The sequence below is a fragment of the Schistosoma haematobium genome, chromosome 7 (assembly GCF_000699445.3).
Source record: "Schistosoma haematobium chromosome 7, whole genome shotgun sequence".
In the NCBI taxonomy this organism is placed as follows: domain Eukaryota; kingdom Metazoa; phylum Platyhelminthes; class Trematoda; order Strigeidida; family Schistosomatidae; genus Schistosoma; species Schistosoma haematobium.
Genome location: NC_067202.1, coordinates 8,697,895 through 8,710,736, shown reverse-complemented (window position 1 = coordinate 8,710,736; position 12,842 = coordinate 8,697,895). Strand labels below are relative to the sequence as shown.

The following is a 12,842-nucleotide window of genomic DNA, read 5'->3' as shown; positions in this document are numbered from 1 at the left end:
TTTTTAAGCTTACAACATTACACTTTCTCAAATGTTCAGTTATATCATAAATAGTTTAAACTGCCACTTTTATGTTTGATAATTTTTGTCAAATAACTTGAAGTATACAAACAGATTTGTAAGTGTTTAAGTTTCCCTATTGTTGATACTAAGGAATCTAATTGATCAGTTTCTGTTGGTTCATGTGTATCTTGAGCGAACTGTCATGGTATTGAGCACTGGACTCCACTGCTAGTTAAATTCTGACGAAATACTTATGTCGAAGTAATCCGCTCAGGTTGCTCTAATGTTAAAAGAGACTGATTAATTAGATCCCGTAACATTATCAATGGTAAGATCCAAGCACTTACGAATAGTTAATTAAATTCATCTCGTTAAGTGAGTCAGTGGATATCTGAACTAATTAGCTTAGTGAATAATGCTTGGGTGTTTGAAGTGAAAGGTGTTGAGCTTAAGTGTTGGTATGACCGGCAACACTGAGATATAGATATATCTAACTGATAAATCCCAAATGAGACAGAATACGAGTCCTAGATTTTTCTAGCAATATCCCTCATACAAGATGTCATTCATTTAAGACGTGGATAGGAAAGTTTTTCCTATTTGTTAGTTTTTTTCTTTAGTATGACTATCAGGGATTGATACTTGATTCGTGATTTTTATCCGACCCGATAAATTTTCACAGTATGCATACCTTATAGATTAGCCAACTATTGTAAACACATGAAGATTTTGCTGTATGCAGTTTATTTAAGATCGGAGCAAGGAGTTTCTCAGCCTGATGACATTCTAATTGTTATTAGATATGTATTTTACTTCATTTAACAACGATTAATCAAATTATTCATTATTTCAACATAGATCATTATTACCATTTAAAATGCAAATCAAATTATAACACTGAAACCTTTGAGACAATATAGGATTCTGGCTAGCAGTGGAATCCAGGACACGCATTTCGTCCTATTTGGGACTTTTCAGCTGGATGTACCCTCATCTCAGAGTTGGTGTTCACTCTGAGACTCGACCCCAGTACCGTTCGCTTCAAAATCCACCGCGCTATCCACTTAGTTACTTAGTCTGGCTGGCGACCATCCATATTTACTTATAATACTTATGACTTAAGGCAATGTCGAGGCAATCCAAACAGTATGAATGTATGCCAATAAGAAACTGATCAATGGCAGTCCTAATCATTAATGGGAACATTCAAGTAAACAATACCGAGGGGATTTAATATGTGGATTCAAGTAGAATCTTAATGAAAAAACTAACTATATGAGGTTAGATAATGTTTATATCATACGTATTTATCTCCTAATACACATGTACAAAATGTACGTGTGTAATTTTTTAGGAAAAAAATGTTTTCCTAACCTAACTCATCTAACTCATCTCTTACTGGTTAATTCACATTTTGTATGAATAACCACTGATCAATAGAATGAAATCAACATTATTTTAAATGATGTTAAATGAGTTATGTAATAAGAAAAACAATCTAGTATCATTGTTAAAAGTCAATATAATTAACAAACTAAATACCTTCTAAAGAGGAAGAATGTTGTATTTTTAAGATTTCAGAGGAAGAATTTGAAATAAATCCAACGTTTCGCCTGGTAACCTGGTCCAAACTTTTTACTATGAAACTATTCGATCAAATTTAGACAAAAGTTCTTATTTAGAAATACCTTCTATTTCCCATATGACTACCAATCAGTTTCTTTCTTTTGGATTTAATTATCCATCAATTGCAGTCCTAAATAACAATCGGAAGATGCAAGTAAAACAGCACCAAGTGTATTTAAAATTCACTCGATTGTACAAGCAGGCGGCTATCAAGACTCAGTAGCTAAGTGGATAACGAGACCGGGTTTGAAGCGAACGGTACTGGGTTCGACTCCCAGAGTGAACATTAACTATGGGATGCAGGCACATCCGGCTGACGAGTCCCAAACAGAACGAAACACGCGTTCTGCTACACTGGTTACAGGGTTTCTATAAGCCAATCAATGACCAACTAGGTGCATTATTTTATCAATGTTACATTAAAATAAGTTAAAACTGGATCAGCTCTTATCGTTTCACTCTTAACAGTTGTTGTACATCCTTAATTTTGTAATCACTCTTATAGAATATATTTCAAAGACACTTTTGTGTCTTGTAAATATGGTATTACCGGTGACCAATCCATTTGAATACTTTTGTACTATTAGATAATGCAAGTTCAAAGCACGCAGAGAAAAAAAGTGATTTCTCTACAGATTTTTAGCACGTCTTACTGACCAGTGTCATCCGACAGAAAGCCCATGTATGGAATTTCCTGCTGACTACCTACAATCAGTCTAATATTATAAAAGACTTCGATTCTCCTTAATTTTACAAACTTGGTTAGTTATGATAGTTTTAATCACCATAATAAAGAGTTAAAAACCAAATGCTTTGTTATTGATACAACACAAGAGAAACTAAATGATTAATATTTTTCTGACCTTAACAAAACAATTATCTTGGAAGTTAGAAGGACTAATGTGGTAGAAAACACCATCTGAATTGATAATAGCTAGTAAACACAACACCTTGTCTTATCTTCATTAGATTTGGTGACAAGGTGAGTGACAGCTACAAAGCTTATTATTTAACATTTCTCGTATTTTAACTGAGACGTGTTTATGTTTATTTTGTATAATTAATTTACTTATGTCACTGAAATCATAGACCAATTTAAGTTAAACCACCACTGAAAATGTGGATGCACTGATTTGCACTGGTATGGGGCTCCTCAGCAGTGGTTATCCATGACTCCACAGGTAGGCATAAAACCGATCTCGCACATGGACTTACAACTTCCAGACTACCAGACTGGCATCTAACGATATTAATGTCTAACTTTAATCAGTTCCCAGCAATGTACAACCATCTTCCAGTGTCTTCGGTAGGTGAATTGCCTAACACTAGAAGTTAGACACCTGAATATATACATTAAGATCATTGGATGCAGGCTCAGTGGTCTTAGGAGGCAGCTTTTAATTTTTCATACTGTATCATTATTCAACGTTGTCATCATTTTAATCATTATTCATAAAAACCAGTGGGTTAAATATAAATCCATAAACAGTTTACTACAATAAGCTTGACAATTATAATGCTAACAAGGATGTTTCATACCAACTAGTGATTCATCATGCACTGTTTAATTTATTAAAGTAGATATGCATTTGTATTTAGATCAATAAACTTGAAAGAATTCTTAAACATACCATGTGTAGGTGTGTTTGCGCAATTTTGAATGATAAGCAGAAGTTATTTTTACTGGTAACAATAAAACCAGCTTTAGTGTTATTCAAAATTAAGGTTGTTTTTATTTAAGAAAAGTATACTGTGTTTACTTAACGCATTGACCATAGTGTTTAATGGTAGGTTGTTTATTATAATGATTAGTCTTGTGTTATTTTTCTCTTTGATAAAAAAAATCAATCATGACCTACATTGAAGTACATTGTTTTCAAATAGAATATCATTGTTAAATTAATATTATGATTTTTATATAAGTAAATCATGACTTTAAAGATTCATGATTCAGTGAGATCAGAAGGGAGATCAAAGAGTACTAGATCACTGGATGAGAACTTAGTCATAAAAGGTCCTGGGTTTGGTCTGTGTTAGGGTCAAAATTGTACAGTACTGGTCATTTATAAAGCCGATAAAAAGCCCTCAGAAAAATGGGTTTCAGGCTTGTTGGTGCTCAGTAGTATTACAGGTTGGTCGCTTTTAGATTCAACGAGTAATAATGGTGTATTGAGATGGAAATCAAAGTAGGCCGAGTTTTTGTAAAAAAGTGAAGTGAATTTGATACTCAGTAAACAGAATCTTATAAATAAAATGTTCTCTTTATTGACATATGGAGGCTGAATAGTTTGCTTGAATTGTTTTGTATCCAGAATTAGTTACAGAATGTTTTCATTTGGACTTCTCAGCAGAGAGTACTCACAACTCAGCCAAGGGTTGAACTCAAAACCTTTGGATCTGATGGTGAACGATTAACCGTTAGAACCACTGAGGTGATGTCTTAGGGAACAATTCCAACTTCAATAAATTTCACCAATCTCATTGGTGACAACTTTCTTACTCTGTCATTCTTAGATATCTCAATAGAGTTCTGGTAATGACCACTCTAAGTTAATCATTAGTAAGAAAATGATGTGGTTACTTATCCTGAGTTCAATCCCTGGGAGGTCGTGAATATGAACTACTGACGGGTCACATACAAGGACGAAAAGTTTGTCCAGTAATTTCAAGTTTCCGAAGTTGTATCAACTAAGATCAATCTTTTGCAAATGCAGCCCACTAGGCTGACCATCGTTGCTAGGACACGTGTTAAATATCATGTTGTGGATGCGGAGGAATAGACCGATAATTATCATGTTAAGTCCAATGGTGCCCTTGGACTTTAAATGGACATTTCCTATTGCTCGATATCTGTTCACTTGTTGAATATTGTACAAAATGTTGTTTTCTATTTTTATGGTACGATGTGGTATGCTTGATTGGTATATAAACAAAGTATGTTTGAAATATAATGATTCATATCTCCGAGGCTGTGACTTGTGTTCTGAACTCAACTGACTGGGCTAGACAGGGAAGTGGGACCAATCGAGACTGTAGGCCGTCCGTACGTGTTTAAGTGTCATTGAATCGATCGATAAATACGCTGCTCTCTAGTTTTTCCAGTCAAGGACACAACAATTAGCACAGGGTAAGAATCGACCCAACTTAAAGTCATAACATATCATTATATACATATATTTCAAAAAATGATACTCTAAAATTTATAGACAAAATCTTGAGTCATTGGTAAGTACGGTGAAACCAAGACAGTTAATCTGATTAAACTACAAAACAAACTAATTTGAATTACCAACTTGCCTAAAATCTTTGAATTAAAGGTTATTTTTTTGTAGGGGGATTTTAGTTGATTTTTCTTGTTTCTCTATTTACACCTTGGTGTTGTAAACTTGTTCGAGTCAAAGAAAAACGCTTATTTGATTAGTTTGTTTCATATGTCATTGAATTCCCTAAAATTTTATCACATCGACCGACTATTTTGTACTGCTTTAGTGATCATCAGGTATCTGTGACAGATTTAAAATTTTTTGGTTAATTCCTACTCTCTGTATAGACTTTTAGGTATGATGATAACTGTTATTTTGTGGTTATACTCCGTTTTTCGTGTCTTCATTTGTCATACTTTATATTTAATTGCATATACTTTGTACACACTCTTATCAATATAAATATCTAGATTATTCAAACAACTTCCTTCTGAATTTCTTCTGATAATTCGATATTCTTCAATAGTTCAATGTTTGTTTGTCAATGTCCCAATCAAAAGTACTACATAATATTGTTTGATAGTGAAATCAATTAGATAATAGACAAGTTGAATATTCTTGGTAGAATGGCCTTGGAAAATTACAAAAATACCAATGATTTTATCCCTTCTTTTTTAGTAAACTACAAGAATTTATTTGAATACATATTTCTAGCTTAAAATTAACTTCATTTTTAAAGATCACATTATGAAGTGTTTACTACTTCAATAACCTGTTTGAACAAGTAAACCAGTGAAATATATGGATATATCTATATTTAATATAACTTTATTAACCGTATTATTATTATTATTATTATTGTTAGATAAGACGATTATATTTTAATGCTTTGGTTAACTATAAAACACCAGCCTTAACAGTTCATGATATATTACTCTGGAATATATATATATATATATATATATATATATATATATATATATATATATATATATATATATATATATATATATATATATATATATATATATATATATAAAGCTACAACCCAATCAGCTGAGAATCTGTAAGTGAAACTAGTAAATAAAAGGTAGATTACATTATATGCATCATAAAAGAAGCACATGACAATGATAGTTCCATCAATAATTCAAGTATATTCTATTTAGTTTAAGAGTATTATTATTACAATTTCATGAATTAGTTGTATGAATAAATCTACTATCTGATTACATAGATTACAAATTTTATTCATTAATACAGAACAAATGAAGTAATTCATTCAAACAACTCAATTCTGAATATCTAAAATGAGCAAAAAACGAAACGAAACGAATTTTCTAATTTTGTCATAATTTTCTTCAAATGAATCCCGTTTCTAACGAGTTCAGTGATGGTTAATCCATGTGCTATAAAAAACTCAAAACTGCTTATTTATAATATAACTGTATTAAGATGGGAATGTGTCTATATTCTAGTTCAAGAGAATTTTGATTATATTTCAATGTCAGATATTTGAACAGTTTACACGAAATTCTCACTTATGACCCAAACTATTAATCCAAAGCCGAGGAAGACCATGTAAATATATTGTATTATTCTGTATAACTCGGATGGAATGGCTTACAAAGTATTGAGTTGTCATTAGTTCACTCCACTGATACAATATTTGATATTAGTTGCTAATAGAAATGAATGATAAATATTAATAGTTTAAACTTGTGGTGTAAATCTAGCAACATTTTATTCTCTTTGTTGTTTATCTATGCGATGATGACCTTATAAAATAAACGATGCATATTTTCACCTCATAGTAACCTGATCAGGAAATCTAATGAATTATCACTAATTTACTAATCGAATTTAAGAACTGAACCATCAGTTGTTAAGCTTTAGCATCAAACTCAACCTTGTTAATAGTCGAATACTATCCACTAAACTATAAGCTAAGAGTTATAAATTATTATTTAATCACTTAAATGAGTAATAGTTCTTAATTTCAGTTAGAAATTATGGTTCTAATTACTTAAACTTAACAAAATAATAACATACAAGTGTAATGCACACAAAATATACTTCAACTTAAGTGATTGACAATAAAATCATAATATCACGTTACAAGGCCATGTTTTTTCAAATTTTACACCTACATTGTTATTGATATTGATTTTTTTTCAAGGTGTTATACAGGTAGTACATCATACAGTACACTATGACTAGAAAAATTAGAATTAAGTTTTAAATGGGGAATATTCACCAGGTTTTGATTTAAGATCAATTCCAAAATTGATAAAATGATTTAGCTTGGTCGTTTAAGTTCTCAAATTTCAAGGTAATTAATTCTACATCTTAAACAAGTTCAGATAGAATAGTCTAATAATATCCCTGGATATTAACAAAATAGGTGTAAATCAGACCATAGTAAATATATGTGAATACCATCACGAAAGTTACTTCACTAACATTTAACTGAAATTGTTGTGTAGAAATTGAATCATTATTTTACTTAAAAAATATGGAAACTAGGGTTGCATAAAAAGAAATCAGGATAACTGTAGAAGTGTATACTCACTGGCAAATTATAAGTGTACTCAAGATTGTATATGTATATATCTTTTTTCAGTCTTTAAAGCTGATATCTCAGTCCTGTAGAATATATATATACGTATACAGGAGAAGAGAAACAATTGGGAAGCGCTTTTTTCCTCTATAGTTCATTTTCAATATGACAAATGTTTTTCGCATATGACAGAACACCTACCCACTATAATAATAGGAGAATCTTGATTACATTTTGAGAAAGAAGACATTAAAAAAACACATACCACACGCATCATGTTTAGTATTTTCTATTAATTATGCAATATTAATGGGAATATAAGATGAAAAACGTGTAGTGATAATAATTTAGTAAAATTCAAGCCTCAACATAGAAAATATGTAAACGAATCACTTCACTATCAGGTTGATAAAGAATTCATGTGTCATTTGTCACTTATCCGATAACATTGTAAACAATACTGAATATTTATAGGGAACGGATGCTACAGAGATAGAGACTTTTTGTCGTATTCTTAATTAAAAACTATTTGACTGGGCATTATGTATGAAGATTTAAATTACAGATATTATTTGTTGTAATACAAAAGTTTGTTTGCCAAAAACTCCGCCTGGAGTCCCTCCGGGGGCTACTGCCGGTCCCAAGCCCGGATAAAGGAGGAGGGTTGGGCATGGGGTTAGCGTCCCCATCCCGTAGAAAACTAACTCGTTAAAAAAAACGTTAACCAGAAAAAATTATTCAAACCTTTTAAACTCTACCCTGGGAGTCAGAAGGTCTTCGTTTAGAAGAATTATGACGCCTCATGATGAAAGCCGAATCCCTTCGGAAGTTACGAAGCCGATGCCCCTTCTGACAACCAGAGCGGCCATTTATTTAGGTACATGGAATGTTCGTACAATATGGGACACCGAAAGAGCCTTCCAAATTGCTGCAGAAATGAGAAGATACAACCTAGAGGTACTTGGGATCAGTGAAACACATTGAACACAAGTTGGACAACAACGACTAACTACAGGAGAGCTCCTGTTATACTCCGGCCATGAAGAAGAAAATGCACAACATACACAAGGAGTCGCATTGATGCTGTCCAAACAAGCACAAAATGCACTTATAGGATGGGAATCTCATGGACCAAGGATCATCAAAGCCTCGTTTAAAACAAAGAAAGAGGGCATTTCAATGAACATCATCCAATGCTATGCGCCTACCAACGACTACAATGAAGACGCTAAAGATCAATTCTACAATAGGCTGCAGTCAATAGTCCAGAAGTGCCCAACAAAGGACCTGACCATTCTGATGGGAGATTTCAACGCCAAGGTTGGAACGGACAACACTGGATATGAAGACATCATGGGACGACACGGACTGGGAGAAAGGAACGAAAATGGTGAGAGATTTGCAAATCTATGTGCCTTCAATAAACTGGTCATAGGCGGCACTATATTCCCACATAAACGCATACGCAAAACCACATGGACTTCACCGGATCACTCTACACAAAACCAAATCGACCATATTTGCATCAACAAAACGTTCAGGAGGACTATAGAGGACGTGAGAACCAAGAGAGGAGCTGATATAGCATCAGATCATCACTTGCTGGTCGCCAAGATGAAATTGAAACTCAAGAAGCACTGGACAACGGGGAGGACAATATCACAAAAGTTCAATACGGCCTTTCTTCAGGATACTAACAAACTCAACAAATTCAAGATAGTCCTCAGCAACAAGTTCCAGGCCTTTCATGATCTACTCAATGGAGAAGGAACTACTGTGGAGAGCAACTGGAAGGGGATCAAAAAGGCAATCACTTCAACATGTCATGAGGTCCTGGGTCACAAGAAGCAACACCACAAGGAATGGATCACTGTTGGTACACTGGATAAGATTCAAGAAAAGAGGAACAAGAAGGCAGCGATCAATACCAGTCGAACAAGAGCAGAAAAAGCCAAGGCACAAGCTGAATACACAGAAGTAAACAAACAAGTGAAGAGGAGCATCAGAACCGACAAACGTAAATATGTGGAAGATTTAGCAACGACGGCGGAAAAGGCTGCAAGAGAAGGAAACATGAGACAATTGTATGACACGACAAAGAAACTCTCTGGAAATCGCCGCAAACCAGAACGACCAGTGAAAAGCAAGGAAGGCGAGGTAATCACCAACATTGAAGAGCAACAAAACAGGTGGGTAGAACACTTCAAAGAACTCTTGAATCGACCAGCCCCACTGAACCCACCCAACATCGAAGCAGCACCCACGGACCTCCCAATCAATGTTGGCCCACCAACAATTGAAGAAATCGGCATGGCCATCAGACAAATCAAGAGTGGCAAAGCAGCAGGACCGGACAACATCCCAGCAGAGGCACTAAAAGCGGACGTAGCGGCAACTGCAAGGATACTCCACATTCTCTTCAATAAGATTTCGGATGAGGAACAAGTACCAACAGACTGGAAAGAAGGACTTCTGATCAAAATACCGAAGAAAGGCGATCTCAGCAAGTGTGATAACTACAGGGGCATCACTCTTCTCTCAATACCGGGAAAAGTCTTCAACAGGGTATTGTTAAACAGGATGAAGGACTGTGTAGACGCCCAACTTCGTGACCAACAGGCAGGATTCCGTGAGGATAGATCGTGTACAGACCAAATCACAACTCTACGGATCATTGTGGAACAATCAATTGAATGGAATTCATCACTCTACATCAACTTCATTGACTATGAAAAGGCATTTGATAGCGTGGACAGAACAACACTATGGAAACTTCTTCGACACTACGGCGTGCCTCAGAAGATAGTCAATATCATACAGAACTCATATGATGGATTACACTGCAAAATCGTGCATGGAGGACAGTTGACAAAGTCGTTCGAAGTGAAGACCGGTGTTAGGCAAGGTTCCTTACTCTCACCCTTTCTCTTTCTCCTGGTGATCCACTGGATCATGAAGGCGTCAACGTCTGAAGGAAAGCGCGGGATACAATGGACATCTAAGATGCAGTTGGATGATCTAGAATTCGCAGATGATCTGGCCCTTCTATCCCAAACGCAACAACAAATGCAGGAGAAGACGACCAGTGTAGCAGCAGCCTCAGCAGCAGTAGGTCTCAATATACACAAAGGGAAAAGCAGGATTCTCCGACACAACACAGAATGCACCAATCCAATCAAAATTGACGGAGAAGATTTGGAAGATGTAAAAACCTTTACGTATTTGGGCAGCATCATTGATGAACAGGGTGGATCTGATGCAGATGTGAAGGCGCGGATCGGCAAAGCAAGAGCAGCATATTTACAACTGAGGAACATCTGGAACTCAAAGCAACTGTCAACCAACACCAAGGTCAGGATTTTCAATACAAATGTCAAGACAGTTCTACTGTATGGGGCAGAAACCTGGAGAACTACAAAAGCCATCATCCAGAAAATACAGGTGTTTATTAACAATTGTCTACGCAAAATACTTCAGATCCATTGGCCGGACACTATTAGCAACAACGTACTGTGGGAGAGAACAAACCAGATCCCAGTGGAGGAAGAAATCAGGAAGAAGCGCTGGAAGTGGATAGGACACGCATTGAGGAAAGCACCCAACTGCGTCACAAGACAAGCCCTCACATGGAATCCTGAAGGTCAAAGGAAAAGAGGAAGACCAAAGAACACATTACGCCGGGAAATGGAGATAGACATGAGAAAAATGAACAAGAATTGGATGGAACTAGAAAAGAAGGCCCAGGACAGAATGGGTTGGGGAATGCTGGTCAGCGGCCTATGCTCCATTGGGGGTAACAGGCGTAAGTAAGTAAGTTGTTTGCCGAAGACAAAAAAATTTCGAAACATTTTGAATAAAATGTAGTCATAATTGTAATAACAAACTGAAATAAGAACTTATCAAGAATTGAAATTCTTTTTCAACCTAGTAGAAATGTAGCAAATGTATCGGTATGTGGCAAGATTATAATTTATGGATGAGCCAGTCACGTACAAGATAACAGATCTCAGATTTTGGCGCAAAATTCACTCATCCATTTGGCTAAATAAAGTTTTGGCATTATAGCTGATGTCAGTTTGTGATGAAAACTCTGAAACGAATTCCTAACTTTAACCATCAATTGTAAATCATAATTCTAATTCCTCACATAAGTTTATAACCTTCATTTGGTTCTAGTTATTAAGTGGATACTCTCAAAGTCGCTTTAACATCTCTCAAAGGTCATGCATCAATTATAGTCTCACCCTGTATGTACATATGAAATATTATTCTTGTTAATAAGTAAGTAAGAATATATCTAGTCAAATAATCATAAACTTACTTATTTACTTAAAAGAGAAAGGAAACTCGATAGTTAATTTATCCAATTACGTAATATAACATGAAAAAAGTATGAATTGCATTAATAATTTGTAGTATAAATCCAATTGAAATTGTTCAACTTAATCTCAATAAAATTATACAAACAGTAAGTAACTAGAAATAAGAAATATGAAAGTATCATTGAAAAAGGTACCAATATTATCCATACTAACCAATCAAATGTAAACTAATCGTTGATTGGTTAACTTAGAAAAAAAATTATAGTCAATAATTAGAACATTTTTCGAGCACATTTTTGAAGGTTGATATTTAGATTAATGACAAAATGAAAAATGATTATCAAATGAAGTAACCTATGAAATATTGTTTCTTTTTTACAGTTTCATTATTTTATCCACATGTTGTATGTATAGAACTAGAACTTAAATGATATTTGATTAGTTACAATAAAAGAAATGATTTACAACATGAAGAAAAAATGATGGAGTTTATTGTTCTTTCTGTTTTTGTTGCTGTGAAATTCAATAGATGACGTACTAATTTACGTAAAATATAATTTTTAAGGTATACAATACAGAAAATTTAATCGAATTCACAAAGGAATTCTTTTTATAGACAAACATATATGATTCCTTTTGATGAGTGCAGAAAGTCAAATTCTGATAATGATGATGATGATGATGATGATGATGATGATGATGATGATGATGATGATGATGATGATGATGATGATGATGATGATGATGATGATGATGATGATGATGATGATGATGATGATGATGATGATGATGATGATGATGATGATGATGATGATGATGATGATGATGATGATGATGATGATGATGATGATGATGATGATGATGATGATGATGATGATGATGATGATGATGATGATGATGATGATGATGATGATGATGATGATGATGATGATGATGATGATGATGATGATGATGATGATGATGATGATGATGATGATGATGATGATGATGATGATGATGATGATGATGATGATGATGATGATGATGATGATGATGATGATGATGATGATGATGATGATGATGATGATGATGATGATGATGATGATGATGATGATGATGATGATGATGATGATGATGATGATGATGATG

General features: G+C 34.3%; 1 protein-coding gene across 2 annotated transcripts in view; it reads right to left on the bottom strand.

The window, feature by feature from the left end:
* Window positions 1–11,864, bottom strand: part of MS3_00009550 (uncharacterized protein) — a 71,355-nt gene extending 59,491 nt beyond the window's left edge. For both annotated transcript variants that reach the window (XM_051217924.1, XM_035730450.2), the window contains exon 1: window positions 11,714–11,864. The gene's annotated coding sequence lies outside the window, so the exon portion shown is untranslated. The remainder of the gene's footprint in view (window positions 1–11,713) is intronic.
* Between the last annotated feature and the right edge of the window lie 978 nt (window positions 11,865–12,842).